The sequence below is a fragment of the Aedes aegypti genome, chromosome 3 (assembly GCF_002204515.2).
Source record: "Aedes aegypti strain LVP_AGWG chromosome 3, AaegL5.0 Primary Assembly, whole genome shotgun sequence".
Taxonomy (NCBI): domain Eukaryota; kingdom Metazoa; phylum Arthropoda; class Insecta; order Diptera; family Culicidae; genus Aedes; species Aedes aegypti.
In genome coordinates, this window is record NC_035109.1 from 152,483,624 (window position 1) to 152,497,852 (window position 14,229).

Genomic DNA, 14,229 nt, shown 5'->3' on the forward strand with positions numbered 1-14,229 from the left:
TCGTGGTCCATCGATAAATGTTCCGAGTTTTGAGGATTTATGCAGGATATCTTGAAGAGGAATCAAGGTTTTCTTCCGAATCGCAAAGAAAGGAGACTGTCGCGTTTTGCCGGAAACTCTTAAAGATCGCGAACTTCTTCTCAAACATCTTGAAGAGAAGAAACACATATTTTTAATTTTGACGACAAAACTGAACGTTTATTTAGGGCGTCTTCAAAGGTCTTTCAAGGGACTATAACTCACCTGAAGAGATCGAAAGTAGAATACATATATGATTTACTCAGGTTTTCCCTTTTTTTTCTGTTCGGAACATAAACCACTGCGACCAATATTTGATCTATTGTAGTATATCCCGTGTCCTTTGTGTAGTGCATGTCGTTTTACTTTGTCACTATCGAGAAGTGATAAAGCATTCGGTTTTCTTACAGTTTTAATTCCTAACTTGATCACAGGAAAGGATTCTAACTGAAAGGTTCCTACCCTTCGAAGAGTGTGGTGCATGCACTCTCCACAGGCGCGCCCCTTTATCAGGCAAAATCGGATCCCTCGATAAAGCCAAGAAATTACACCGATATTGTCCATGCATCAGAATCCTAGTCCTTACTTCTTCAAACTAGAGAACGAAATAAATATAAGATTAGAAAACAAATTGTTGAATTCGACTCATTTTTTTTTCCTTGTCTCAAGATCATTCTCGGCAACTGGGAAAACCGAGACTTGTCACTTTCAACAAGGTTTAAAATGTAACAAGGACTAAAAGTATTCCTTTGATTACTATAACATCCTGTTCTCTTCGTTTGAAGCAGTCAGGACTAGGGTTCACTGGTAGATCTTTACCCCATAACGCACCACGAAAAGGTGATCTACCCGCGTTATGGGTACAGGTTTTCCCTAGTCCTAGTATTCATTATGAAAAAGATAATCCAATCCGAATGGCTTTCTCAAGAAAATCATTTAGTTCACTTTAACAAAAATATCTAAAATGATCTTAATATTATTGGTGCATTAGAAAAAGCAAGACTTATGATGTCCATGTGACACGAGAACATTTCCAGAAACCTGGAGGAAATTTTCTGAACCCCTCTCAGTGCCGTCGGTGCCAAAAGTGGGGTCATGGTACTGAACATTGTCGCATGGATTGCGGAGGTTCCTCTCACGCTAAGGACGTCTTTCCTATGAAGGAAGATACCAAAAAGTTACTGTGCGCAAATTGCGGGGGCAATCACAAGTCTAACTTTTGGGATTGCCTCTTCACGCAAACGAATCGTTGAGGCTCGTACCAGGCAGATAAATGTCAACGTTTTTTGTAGCCAGAGCTCCCCAGGAAGAATTTCCAACAGTTCTCATTTTTCAGTTAACGATTATTTGCTTAATAACCATACCTATCAGGTAAATTATAAGCATGCTCATTCACTATCTAGTTTTTTTCCGTCGGGTAACCGCTCGAGTGGAATAACCCAAGGAAATTTCTATGCCATCGCTCTTTCATCTCTCCCTGACAACCCTGCGAGCGATTGAGTCAGATGGTTTTTTGTTGTTTCCGAATGGGCGGAGCCTATCACGCAGTGCGACGAGTATCATCTGCTGTTTTCACTGTAGTGCAAAAATATATAAGCATATACATTGTAACGAATTTCATGCGATCATCAGATTCAGTTGTCGGATGCGTAACGAGTCACATCGTCACAATAAGAACAACAGTAGAAGCAGCAGCAGCAAGGCAAGGAACTGGTAGCAGTCAGACGGTGGCGAGTTTTGAAGAGTCCCCTTGCTGCAGCTGTTTGTTTGTTCCCGATCCGAAGACGGGTCGTTATCATTAGTTGGAGCGAACCGTCAACAGCATGGGCCGTCGTCGTAAGAAGGCCGACGCAAATCAGTCGGCGAACACCATAGCCAGCACTCCAGAGCTGTCGAAGAAGAAGAGGAAGGACGATGAAGCTTCCATAGTGGAATCGCTCCTCTCCAACAATCGGTTCAGCACCGGTGCCACTGCTATCAGCAACAGCGACCTGGGATACTTTGGTGAGGTGCCCGAAGTTAAAATCCAGCCTGCGGAGTCAACCCCAACGTCAAGCACCCGGCGCCACCGTGAAGGTTAAGCTTCCACTGCTGGCTGTGAAAAGCATGCCACTGGACCAGCTAGCCAACAATATTGTCTCCGCGAAGTACAAATTAACCAGAATCGGCATCATGGTGATGGTGTACACGAAGCCGGAATACGACAGGGTGTGTTCCATCCTGATGGAGTCGCAAGTGGGATTCTTCACCCTCAACATCCCTGGTGATAAACCCTTCAAGGCCGTCATCAGGGGCATGAACAACACCAACCCGAAGAGGATCCGGAGCTTCGGAATCGCTACAAGCTGGACGCAACTGCCGTCTACAGAATGGCCCGGCGTGACGAGCTTGCGAAAAAGTACCCGGATTGCCTCTATCTGGTGCATTTTCGCGAAGGCTCGGTTACTCTGAACGCTCTCCAGGCGGTCCGAACAATTGGAAGCATCATCATCAGCTGGGATGTTACCCAGTGCCAGCGGTGCCTCAATTTCGGACACGGCACCAGAAATTGCCATATTCAGCCTCGCCGAAGCAATGACTCTGCTGACTGAACCTCGAATGGGGCTGTAGTCGATGCGGTGGCATTCAAGTGTGCCAACTGTGACGAAGCACACCAGGGCTCCGATCGTCGGTACCCGAAACGTGAGGCCTACAAGCAACTTCGAAAGGCGGCATCAACATCGAACCAGCCGGAACGCAGGAAGGAAAAGTCTCCAGCGTTTAGGCCTGAAGATTACCCGCCGTATCTAGCTGGCGATAATATCCCGCAGATGTCTCCCACCTGGCCGCGTCAGCATCCCCCCTCTGCCGCTGCGAATCAACCGTCCGGTGCGGTGAGGCCACGGATGAAACCCTGTTGTCCGACGAGAAGCTGGTCATGCTGGTCCCCGAGGTGCTCATCATCAAGCGATCCTGCAGGACCCGGTCAGAGCAGCTGCGTGCTGTAGTCTCCATCATTGGCAAATATGGGGACTAAGCCACTGGTCATCGCTACATGGAACGCTTGCTCTGTAAGTGCAAAAACCATCGAGCTTGCTGATTTTGTCGGCTAGCACAGCATCGACGTGGGGCTCATCACCTAAACCCACCTCAAATCCGGCGACAGTGTTGTCTTCCGCTTTGATCGCACCAACTCCAGGGGGTGGCGTTGCGATCATCGTCAAGAAAGGCATCAAGTTCTCCATTATACCCCACATCCGCGTCTCTGTCCCGGAGGCGCTCAGTATGGAGGTGGAAACATCGAAGGGGAGCATCCGGTGCACGACGGTGTACTGTCCTCGTCAATGTACCGATAGCAACGGTACTGGGTACCAGCTTTGAGAATACTCTTGCTTCAGATACTCTTACTTTGTCATCGGTGGTGAGCTGAATGCCCGCCATGAAGCTTGGCGAAACTAGAACGGAAAGCTGCTCTTCGACCACGAACAACATGGATTGCATACGGTTCAATTCCCGGACGAACCCACTTTCATCTCACCGGCAGAAAATCCCCCAGCCCTGGACTTTTTCCTGGCCAACGTCCAACTTTACAAGCCTGTGGCGCTCAACGACCTCAGCTCTGACCACCAACCATTCTACCTGCGTAAGGACTTCCACCACGGCAACTGGGTGGCACACGCGCGGATGGTGGGGCTTCATCAGGCCCTAACCGTGGCCGACGAGACGTGTGTGAGGCGAGTTCCAGTGAGGGGTAAGTTTGTTGCCATTGATTCCCACACCCAAATGCTTATCCGCCTGTGCAATATACGTAGACGCCAGTTTCAAAGGTCCGGAGATCCGGAGCATAAAAAGTGAAACGGCCGATCTAAATAGAATCTGCTTCCAGAATGGCTTCAATCCGCAACGAAAGTTTTGGACGCATTATCCAGAACCTTGATGACCGATCTAAACCATTCTGGAAGGTAGCCAAAGTCCTGAAATCCCACCCAAAACCTGTTCCACCTCTCAAGGTCGACCCAACTCTTCCATCGAGCTATAGGCCTATCAGTCTGCTCTCAGCGCTGAGCTAACTCTTTGAAAAGCTCATTCTCAATCGACTCGTCAAGTTTGTCGATGAACGGAACATTTTCGGCAATAGATTAAGTTTTTGGTCCAAAATTGGCCAATCACATTGTCCCCGGGCAGCACTGGCTGAGGGAAAGTTGTGCATTTTTGACGTGGTGTTCGAATGGTGAAAATAAAGTGGAAATGTCAAAGTAAAATCGACGAAAAACATATATCCGAACGTAGAAAAGAGCAAAGTAGCGAGTGCAAGTTAAATTTCAATTGGAAAATATATAAAAAGTTATTAATTTAAAATTTTAAAAAGTGGTATTGATGTGAAAAAAAAAATGATCGATGACAGCATGCGCGGGGGAAGTGATAAGTGTTTGAGTGAACGCGGTCTCAGTAGTAGTGGTAGTGAAAGTGATGTGGTGTGAGAGATGAACGTGTGGAGAATTACTGCTTGCGAGGCTTACCCACACCAACAGACTAGAGTGATCTCTCGGAAGGGGGAAAGAGAGGCGGGTATGAGTAAGATGATGGTACGATTAGAAAACTCGGCATGTACAATGGTGTTCAATTGGAGTGTTGCAAATTTGATACAGTGCCCGTTTGATTTTGGCAACTTTACCGTTCGATCTTTATTTCGAGAAGCCCAGCAAGCGGGTACAGTTTTCGCATAAGCAAAGTATTCTGGCCTTTTTTTTCGATTGTCAAGCAGTGCGCTTCGAGAAGACCAGCAAGTGGATCCGATTTTCGTACCGCCCTATCGCAGGAGTGGGAGTTTGTTTTTTTCCCGAGTTTTGAACAGTTCCGTAGTAACTTGCATGAATAATATTCTATAGTTAACGGTGGAATAGTTCGACGACATTGTTTTGACGACCAGCTTAAAAATACTACAAGGATTAAAAAAAACCGGTGAGATCTTTTCATGATGAATTGTATTATTTGATTATATTTCCAATCTTTTATGCATTTTGGGTTGGGTGGGACCATCAGGGCACCCGATTGAAGCGAGATGGATAGGAAGAGTGAAACTGTCAACTTCCTGTTGCCAACATTTCGTGGAAAAAGGGCGGGCTCTTCTTCCCATCTATTGGGTCTTTCTGACAAGCAAGGGCTTGATTGTACGACTGTTTGTGTGAACTTACTTTTGGAAGGAGATTCTTTTTCCCTTGCGGGTTTCGCGTAAGTGTCTCTGCTTACGGGTCCGCCATCCGTTTTTGGCCCTTCAGTCATGAGTTTGATTGAATACAAATAGTCATACAATCTTGATCAAATTGTTTTGTTGGAACAGGCCATTGCTACCGGTGGATACCTTGCTACAATAGATAGCAGCTTATATCATCATCATCATCAAAATTGGCCAATCACATTATTTTTTTTTTATGAGAGTGGCTGAATTAGGAGTACCCTGGCCAAATTAGGTGTATGGGGGTTCTCTCTGCTCTTGGAAGTTTTCTTAAAAAACTACCTAAAGCAATAAAACAGTAATTTTCAGTGCTTCAGAAAACAGTACTATTTTTTTTCTAATATTGATCCCTTTACGATCCTTGTTTGGACCCGTGCCTTCGATTTTTTGTTGGACTCGTTGGCGAAAGTTAGCGGTGGTAATCCTTCTTGGACACCGTCTTGAAAAAAAAAAACCTCTCGAAGGTCACGTCTTCTTTCGTTTATTAACTAAACATGGTATCAACAACAAACAAAAGGAAGGGTGAATCTCTGAATTCACAACTTCCTTCCAAAAAAGTGGGATTTTAAACTGTCACTAAACGTGGCAAGAATGGAAGAAAGGACGTTTCTCCGGAATGCGAACTTTCTTCCAAGGGTGAAATGAATAATTGTATTGAAATGAGCAATCAGTTCGATGCTCTAGACAAATTTTCCGAACACCAAATCGAAGCAGCCTCTAGCCCAGACTCTTTGATTCAAGTGAGGAAGCAAAGAGTGCCGCCTATCGTGGTCAGTTGTTCCGAATTTGCGGGATTTAGGCAGGAGATCTTGAACTCCATTAGGGGAATTAAGGTTTCCTTTCAAATCGCAAAGAAAGGAGACTGTCGCGTTTTGCCGGAAACTCTTAAAGATTGCGAACTTCTTCTCAAACATCTTAAAGAGAAGAAGCACAAATTTTTTACTTATGACGACAATACTGAACGTTAGTTCAAAGTCGTCTTGAAAGGTCTCTCAAATGACTATAAGTCACCTGAAGAGATCAAAACTGGAATAAATGATTTTCTTGGATTTTCTCCAGTCCAAGTAATCGTTATGAAAAAGAGAACACAATCTGGCATTGCTCGGAAAGGGCTTTCTCAAGAATATTATTTAGTTTACTTTAACAAAAATGAACTAAATAAGATTAAAGCTTAAGAAAAAGCAAAACTTTTGTTCGATGTCCGTGTGACATGGGAACATTTTCAGAAACCTGGAGGAAATTATCAGAACCCCACTCAGTGCCGTCGGTGCCAAAAGTGGGGTCATGGTGCTGAACATTGTCGCATGGATGCGAAGGTTCTTCTCACGCCAAGGACGTCTGTCTAGTGAAGGAAGATACCACCAAGTTTAAATGCTCGAATTGCGAGGGTAGTCAAAAGTCCAATTTTTGTGCTTGTCCTTCGCGAAGGAGAGTGGTCGAGGCTCGTGCCAGGCAGATAAAAGATAATATCCGTTACGATAACGTTTGAGGTTATGGCTTTTTCAGTCTTAAATAAAAACTCAAAAACGGATTTTTGCTTACATCCGACGTTTCGGACACATGTATTGTGCCTTTTTCAAGGATTAGCTGTGTTCCGATAACGGTCGTTTCCGGAATTTGCCTGGGAAAGTATCGAACAATGCTCTATTTCAGTAAGCGATCGCTTGATTAGGAATCTACCCATCAGGAAGATAATAATCATGCTCATTCGCAAACTAATTTTAATCCGACGGGTAGCCGTTCGAATCTTCTAATTTCGAATATATCTACCCACGGAAAATCCTTTGCCGATATCGTAGCAAGTAATTTGTACTTCTCCCCTATTCGTATTATGAGTACCCATTCTACTTGTTTCAAATCAAATGTAAAAAAAACCCTGCCGTCACAGGTGACACCTACTCCGCCTCATCGTCTTCCAAAAATTTCAACGAAAAATCATCAAATGTGCCCACTTCTAGTGATATGTCTGCCTATGATTTTAATTTTCTAACTGAACAATTGAATCTAATGGTTGATGCAATGTTCAAAGCCACCACTATGACTGAAGCAATCCAAGTCGGTGTAAAATTTACTAATCAAATTGCTAATGAATTAAGTTTTTCTAATGGATTCAATAAATAATAATGCAAATGTTTTAAATTGGAATTCTCTTTCTTTGAATGGTAAAGAGGACGAGCTGTGCATATAGCAGTTATTACTGAAACGTATTTAAAACCTGGATCCAAACTACAGAAGATCCTAGCTTTTTTGTTAATCGTAATGATCGACTTGATGGGGCATGTGGGGGAGTTGCAGTCATCATTCATAGGCGTATAAAACATCAACTGTTTTTTGAAACTAAAGTTTTTGAAACTTTAGGTGTTTCTGTCAAAACACAGCTTGGTAAATATACTTTCATAGCTGCCTATTTGCCTTTTCAATGCTCTGGATAGCAAGTTAATTTGCTCCAAACTGACCTTCGAAAATTGACTCGCAATAAGTCAAAATGTTTTGTCATTGGTGACTTTAATGCCAAACATGTCGCATGGAATAATTCGAAAGGTAACTCCAATGGTAAAATTTTATTTGATTGGTGCTCTTCAAGATATTCCTCAATTCAATACCCTGATAGCCCTACATGTTTTTCCTCTTCTAGAAATCCATCTACGATTGATTTGGTCTTAACCGACTCTAGTCATCTTTGTAGCAACTGATTACTCATGCTGATTTTAATTCTGATCATGTCCCTGTTACGTTTCAAATATCCCATGAAGCAATTCTCAATCCTATCAGCTCCACTTTCAATTATTTTCGAGCCAACTGGAATATACATGAAAAATATATTGACTCTAATCTTGATGTTAACATTTCATTACAAACTAAACTTGATATTGACAATGCTCTTGAAACTTTAACAAATTCCATTGTTGAAGCCAGGAACATTGCAATTCCAAAATGTGAAGTAAAATTTGAATCCGTGATTATAGACGATGATCTTAAACTCTTGATCCGCCTTAAAAACGTGAGGAGAAGGTAATTTCATCGCACTCGCGATCCTGCTATGAAAATTATATGGCAGGATTTGCAGAAAGAAATAAAGAAACGATTTGCACAATTAAGAAACAAAAATTTTGAAAATAAAATTTCTCAATTGAACCCTGGCTCTAAGCCCTTTTAGAAATTATCTAAAATCTTGAAAAAACCTCAGAAGCCAATACCGGCATTGAAAGACGAAAACAAATTATTACTAACTAATTGCGAAAAAGCTCAAAAATTTGCTATGCAGTTTGGAAGCGCGCACAATTTTAATTTAGGACTTACTAGTCCAATTGAAAATCAAGTTACTCAGGACTTCGTAAATATTCTAAATCAAGAAACTTCCAGAATGTAGCTCATCATTTTTAGCTGATATATATATATATATATATATTCAACAAATGTTTTCAATTAGCATATTTTCCTGACAAATTGAAAAATGCTAAGGTTGTTCCAATTTTAAAACCAGACAAAAATCCTGCAGAAGCTTCTAGTTATCGTCCAATCAGTTTGCTTTCCTCCATCGTATTCCGCCATGGACATTCGACCACTCATCAACTTTTACGTGTAACAAATTTGATCCATTCCAACAAATCTGAAGGCTATTCTACTGGTCTTGCTCTTCTAGACATATAAAAAGCATTCGACAGTGTTTGGCATGAAGGTTTGATTGTAAAATTAAAAAACTTTAATTTTCCAACATACATTGTTAAAATAATTCAAAGTTATCTGTCAAATCGTACACTTCAGATTAATTATCAGAACTCCAACTGTCCATCAGAACTGTAAGAGTTGGTGTTCTTCAAGGCAGCATTTTAGGACCAACTTTGTGCAGTGTTTTCATAGCTGACTTATCTGAGTTACCTCAGGGATGTCAAAAATCTTCGTTTGTGGATGACACAGGCCTCTCTGCCAAAGAAGGTCCGATAGATTTAGCTCACGGTTTCGCGCATGTTTTCGTCGCCGGAGATTTTTTTTTTGTTTTTCCTGTTTTGGAGCGTCTTGCTGGGTAGTGCTTCGTGAAGCCCAAGCAGGACAGTTTTTACATTCAGAAATGGAATAGTGAAAAGTGAAAAATGAAAAAGTGATTTGTTTGATTTGTGTCCTCAGTTCTGTTGGTTTTTGGCTGCCCTAAGTTCACCGAACCATCCGGAAGTTACATGCAGCACATAAATTTAGAGAATCAATCCGGTGAGTTTGTTCCAGTATGATGCTTTTTCTTTTGTGAGCCTTCCGGATCGTTTTTGTCCGCGTCGTGGAACTTCTGATCGTTTCTTGAACGGAAAATGTTATTTTCGGAGTTTGATAATGGGTTCGTTCACAAATTTCATAACGTCAAAAATGGGCATTTTTGATACCCACCCACCCCCTCGTAACGCTTTTTGTATGAATGTTCTACAAATTTTGTATGAGCTGTAACATTTTGGGGACACCCACCCACCCCTTTTAGCGTTATGAAATTTGTGAACAGGCCAAATTATGTTCAGATTGCGCATTCTGTCCGGGCGGGTGTTACGCAACTAACAATCGGTTGTGGATGCTTTTTAACCGTTCGATAACCCTGGAGGGATCGATTCTGCTTTTCGTATAATTTTGAGCAGAAAAACCGACTGTGTTATCCTAGGGTGTTTAGTTCGAACGCCCTTCTTTTCGTTTTTCGTTTATCTAAAAATACAGTACCACCCAGTACAGTTTTTCAATAGGCGTGATTTTTTTTTTACGCGTATCGTTATTTTATACAATCCGATGACCCTGGAGGGATCGGTTTTGCTTTTTACTGGTTATTGAGCAAAAATATTACTGCACAATCGACAAGCATTTCGCGAAATACTATTTATACTATAAAAAAGCTATTGTTTTCTCTTTTGATTGCCGGCATTCAAAAGATTAATTTGAAAACGCTTAAACAACAAATATTTATGGTCTATCGCCAGCTTTCTAGGCGAATCCTGACAGTATACCTTCCCCAACCTCCAACTCCGTAGCATTTATGAGGGTGTCGCTGAGTCGGTGGCCTCTCATTAAGTAAGTGCTACATCAACATTTCCTTCCCCTATCCCAAGTTACGGTAAAGATGGGCGTGGCCGGGAATAGCGATATTCATGCTTTTAGTATTCTTGTTTATGATTTGAACAAGGTATACTCCCCTGCCTTGTTCTTGAAAGTAGTCAGGATGAGATTATTAAAAAGAAACATGAATGTTGCTAGTATCCAATTTACGAAGTATACCGTAACTACGCTAACGCTAACGCTAACGCTAACACAGGCCTCTCTGCCAAAGAACGAAACCTGCATGCCATCTGTAGTAGATTGCAAAAAAGTTTGGGTTTTTTTCTTCATACTTGCAAAAATGGAAGATTCCTCCTAATGCTTCCAAAACTCAACTTTTCAGGCCATCCATGTAAAAGCCAAAAAGTTTGATTAGTTAACTAAAAAATTGCAAATTGCGCCATGGTTGCTAAACAAAAGAGAATGAAATGGAATGAAATTCAAATAAAGCAAAGCACAGCTTCCCAACCATAATCCTGAATGTCTCAAATAACCGTCCAATCAGTTCTCCCAAATCCCAAATGTGAAGTCATTAAATCACCTAAATGACAGCGAAGGTCGTTTCAGCCTTACTCCATCCCCACTATACCAAGACCCCAATTCATAAAAAAAAACCTTCCCCATTCATCAAATGTCATCATTTGAAAAATGCCCATTCTTTGCTGCAAGCTCTCGAAAGAACAAAAGAATACCCCTTTGTGCCAAATTGCATACGTTGAATCGATCGTGAACACACGAAACCCTCGTCAGGAGAGGCCGGGAGCATTTGCCGGATTTCCAAGAATGTCCATCGCGCAACTGCGAAGGAAGGTCGAATTTCGAAACATTTCGGTAGTTTAATTATTGCTCCCGGGGATGGGAATCGTTCGCTAATGTTTGAACATTTGTGCATTTCGAGTCACGCAAAAGTCGAATTTGGTTGGACGCAAGCCAATCCGTGGTTATTACTGATTAAAATCCCTAGAATAGTAATTTGTAGAAAATGCGGAAAATGCATGAAGACATATCATGCGATCAAAAACTGTGCCCAACTCGATATTGCAATGGGAATAAACAGAACAAAAACCCACAAAATTCGACCTCGACTCCAGTCATTCTCTTTTTTTCTGCTTCTCGGATTGGCATTTATTGAGCTACTAGAAGACTTGTTTGGGCACACCAATTTCGTATAGGATTAAGCGCAAACAGATTTGTTTAGCCGAGACCGGTAGACGTTCTTTTCGCTTTTTGCTGTTCTGCTGGCACTTGCTGGTTTCCTTCCTACATGTGTTTCGCATGTTGTCATCGTCGTCATCTTCGCGGAAGCTGTGAGAAGCAAGCGGCGAAAATGGAGGCAGAGGACAAGACGAAATTCAGTCAGTTGAACATGAAGGGGAAAAAAGTAGTAAATGATTAACAACAATATGAAGTAGCCGGTGGCGGTTGGTTCGGACTTCGGAGCAATGCCCTGATAGGTCCTTCCTAGATATGTACATGTTTAGTGCAAAGAAACTGCGCAGCAAAAACTACGTCGCGCGCTTGATATAGTAAAATGACAACCTTCAGGTTGAAAATTTTAATTAAAACAATAATAGAGACATTAATTATTTCACTCAGTTGTTTTATTCAGCTTAATATTTTAGGTTATGGCTTTGAGAAACGTTTTTAACGTATTTTTTCTAACGTTCATAATGTACTTCTTAATTTACTTTTTGATGCCACGATGAATGCTTTATATATTGCGTTCATTGAAAAGCATTTTTTTCTCTAATAAACAGGGGAATTCAATTGACTGGTGAAAATTCTGTGTAATGAAATGTAATATGTTGTTAACATAATGTTAAAAATAGCATAATTTAGTTTTATCAAATAAGGATGATAGTGTTGCCTAACACAGAACACCGAGATATAAGAAATGAATGTAATGTTGATACTAATATAGGAATAAAAAAAAAACATTTACGTCAACATATCCAGGAAGCCCCATTATGAAGCAATCCTTGTAACAAGCTGCTCCCTTCGTCTGATGTAATCTTTCCACAATTTTTTCAACCTCTCCCAGATACTCCTAGAATCGTGCAACTAATTATAAACAGATAGAAGAACTAAGCAAACCGAATCAATTGCACGCTATCATAATTTACTCACTAAATACCGAAGGCTCGTCCCAATAGCACAGAATCAGCAGAATTCTCGTTCGGTCGAGAAGTGCATTCAGCCGCCGGAGAGCGTTCCTACAGAAATTAATCATTGAAGCGACTTATTAACCAACCATCCAATCGATTAATTTCCGCGCGATCGTCGGCAGCTACCCTTTATTGGCTTCGATACCCCCTCCCCCGTATCGATCAATGACTGTTTTTGTGGTGGAAGTGTAGACACGGAGCAAAGTATGTTGTTGGCTCAACAGGTCTACCCGGTCATGGTCATCGCAGTCTCCGTGTAGTCAAACGGCGGCAAAAGCTCTAGAGATTCAGCTAATCAACTTCGGTGACTGCATTCAACTAAGAAATGGTTTCGCCTTTCTAAGGATTCTTGAGTTCATAGTCGAAGCTATGATCTTCTTTTAAGCTTTACTAGCATAAGTGTGAAACTTTGTCGACTAGTCACTCGTAATATTCTAATTAATAAAATAAAATTTTCATCTGAGTACAAAATGAGTACGTCAAGATCTTCTACAAAATAAATTAAGTTACAATAATTATTTGTCTTTCCATTCCACGTCAGAACTTTGTAATCACGTTGTATTGAGAACTAGAACAGCGCGTCAAGACAGCGAACGCAAATGCAACACCGTGTCGTTGAATTAAGTCAACGACGAACTAAGGGGTATTCGGTGCATCTAGCTGACCAAAAATAATGTTCTGCATATACTGTAGTGGAAAAGGGTGCAGAGCTACTTTGACATGATTCATGATTGATGTTTAGAAGTAATTGATTGTTGTTTTGTCTTAATATTAATATTAATCTTAATATTATTTTCCGGTTGAATTTTCATTGCAAGTAACAAAATAAAAATAAAATCTTGTATAATTATTTATGGGAAGTTAATATCATAAGGCCTTAATATCATAAGGATTATCTGCGGTTATTAGTTGTTGCATAAATGTATATAAACCATTTTTGGCACATAGTGGGACAAATGTTCAACAAGTCAAGTTTTTTCAACGTCTAACTTTTTCTCCCTTTTCAGGAGGAGAAAATTTTCCGAACCATAGAAGCTGTTCGAGGTTTCGGTTTCCGGCGTTTCGGATACAAGTTCCAGGAGATTGTGGCGAGCGTTTGGATGTGATCCATTTTCTAGATTTGGAGTTCGTGACGAGCCTTTGAAAGTGATCCGTTTTCCAGATTAATCCGTTCTGAAGAAGAACTTTTGGATCTGTTGGATGCAAAATATTCAAGAGGTCGTTCAATATCAGAAGCGTTCCATTTTTTCATGTTTCAAAGTGGTTGACTTTCAAGCTTGAAATACTTTCCCGGACGTTGTTTTTGAATTTATTTGGATTAAGCTGAGTATAATTTTTAATTTCTCTATTTCTATAATTTTACGATAAGATACTTTAATAACACTATATATGATATATTACTATATATTGGGTATTGGGGAGGGGTAGCCTAAGGGTGTTAATTGAACTGTTGACTGGATGAAAGTGCGTGGGCTCGCCAGCCTTTTGTCATAAGGTCTTCAAAGATATTAACTAGCCCTGCTACAACAAACCATCAGGTAGATCATACCATCCCGGTATGATTCTGCAGCCATAGGTAATCCTTGCGCTGATGGTGGCTAAATAATCATCATCATCATCATCATCATAGTGGGACAAAAGTTCAAATTAGCAGGACAAAAGTCCTAGCCATGCAGTACACTATGGCTTATCAGGTGGCCAATAATCAAAAAAGTGATGTGCCCCAAATTTCAATTCTTGTTCGCCATTTCATTGTAAACATGTCTG

At 41.1% G+C, this 14,229-nt stretch overlaps 1 protein-coding gene across 4 annotated transcripts in view; it reads right to left on the reverse strand.

The window, feature by feature from the left end:
- The window catches only part of LOC5569656 (semaphorin-5A), a 613,002-nt gene that overhangs the window by 575,451 nt on the left and 23,322 nt on the right, over positions 1 to 14,229 (reverse strand). The gene's annotated exons all lie outside the window — the stretch shown is intronic.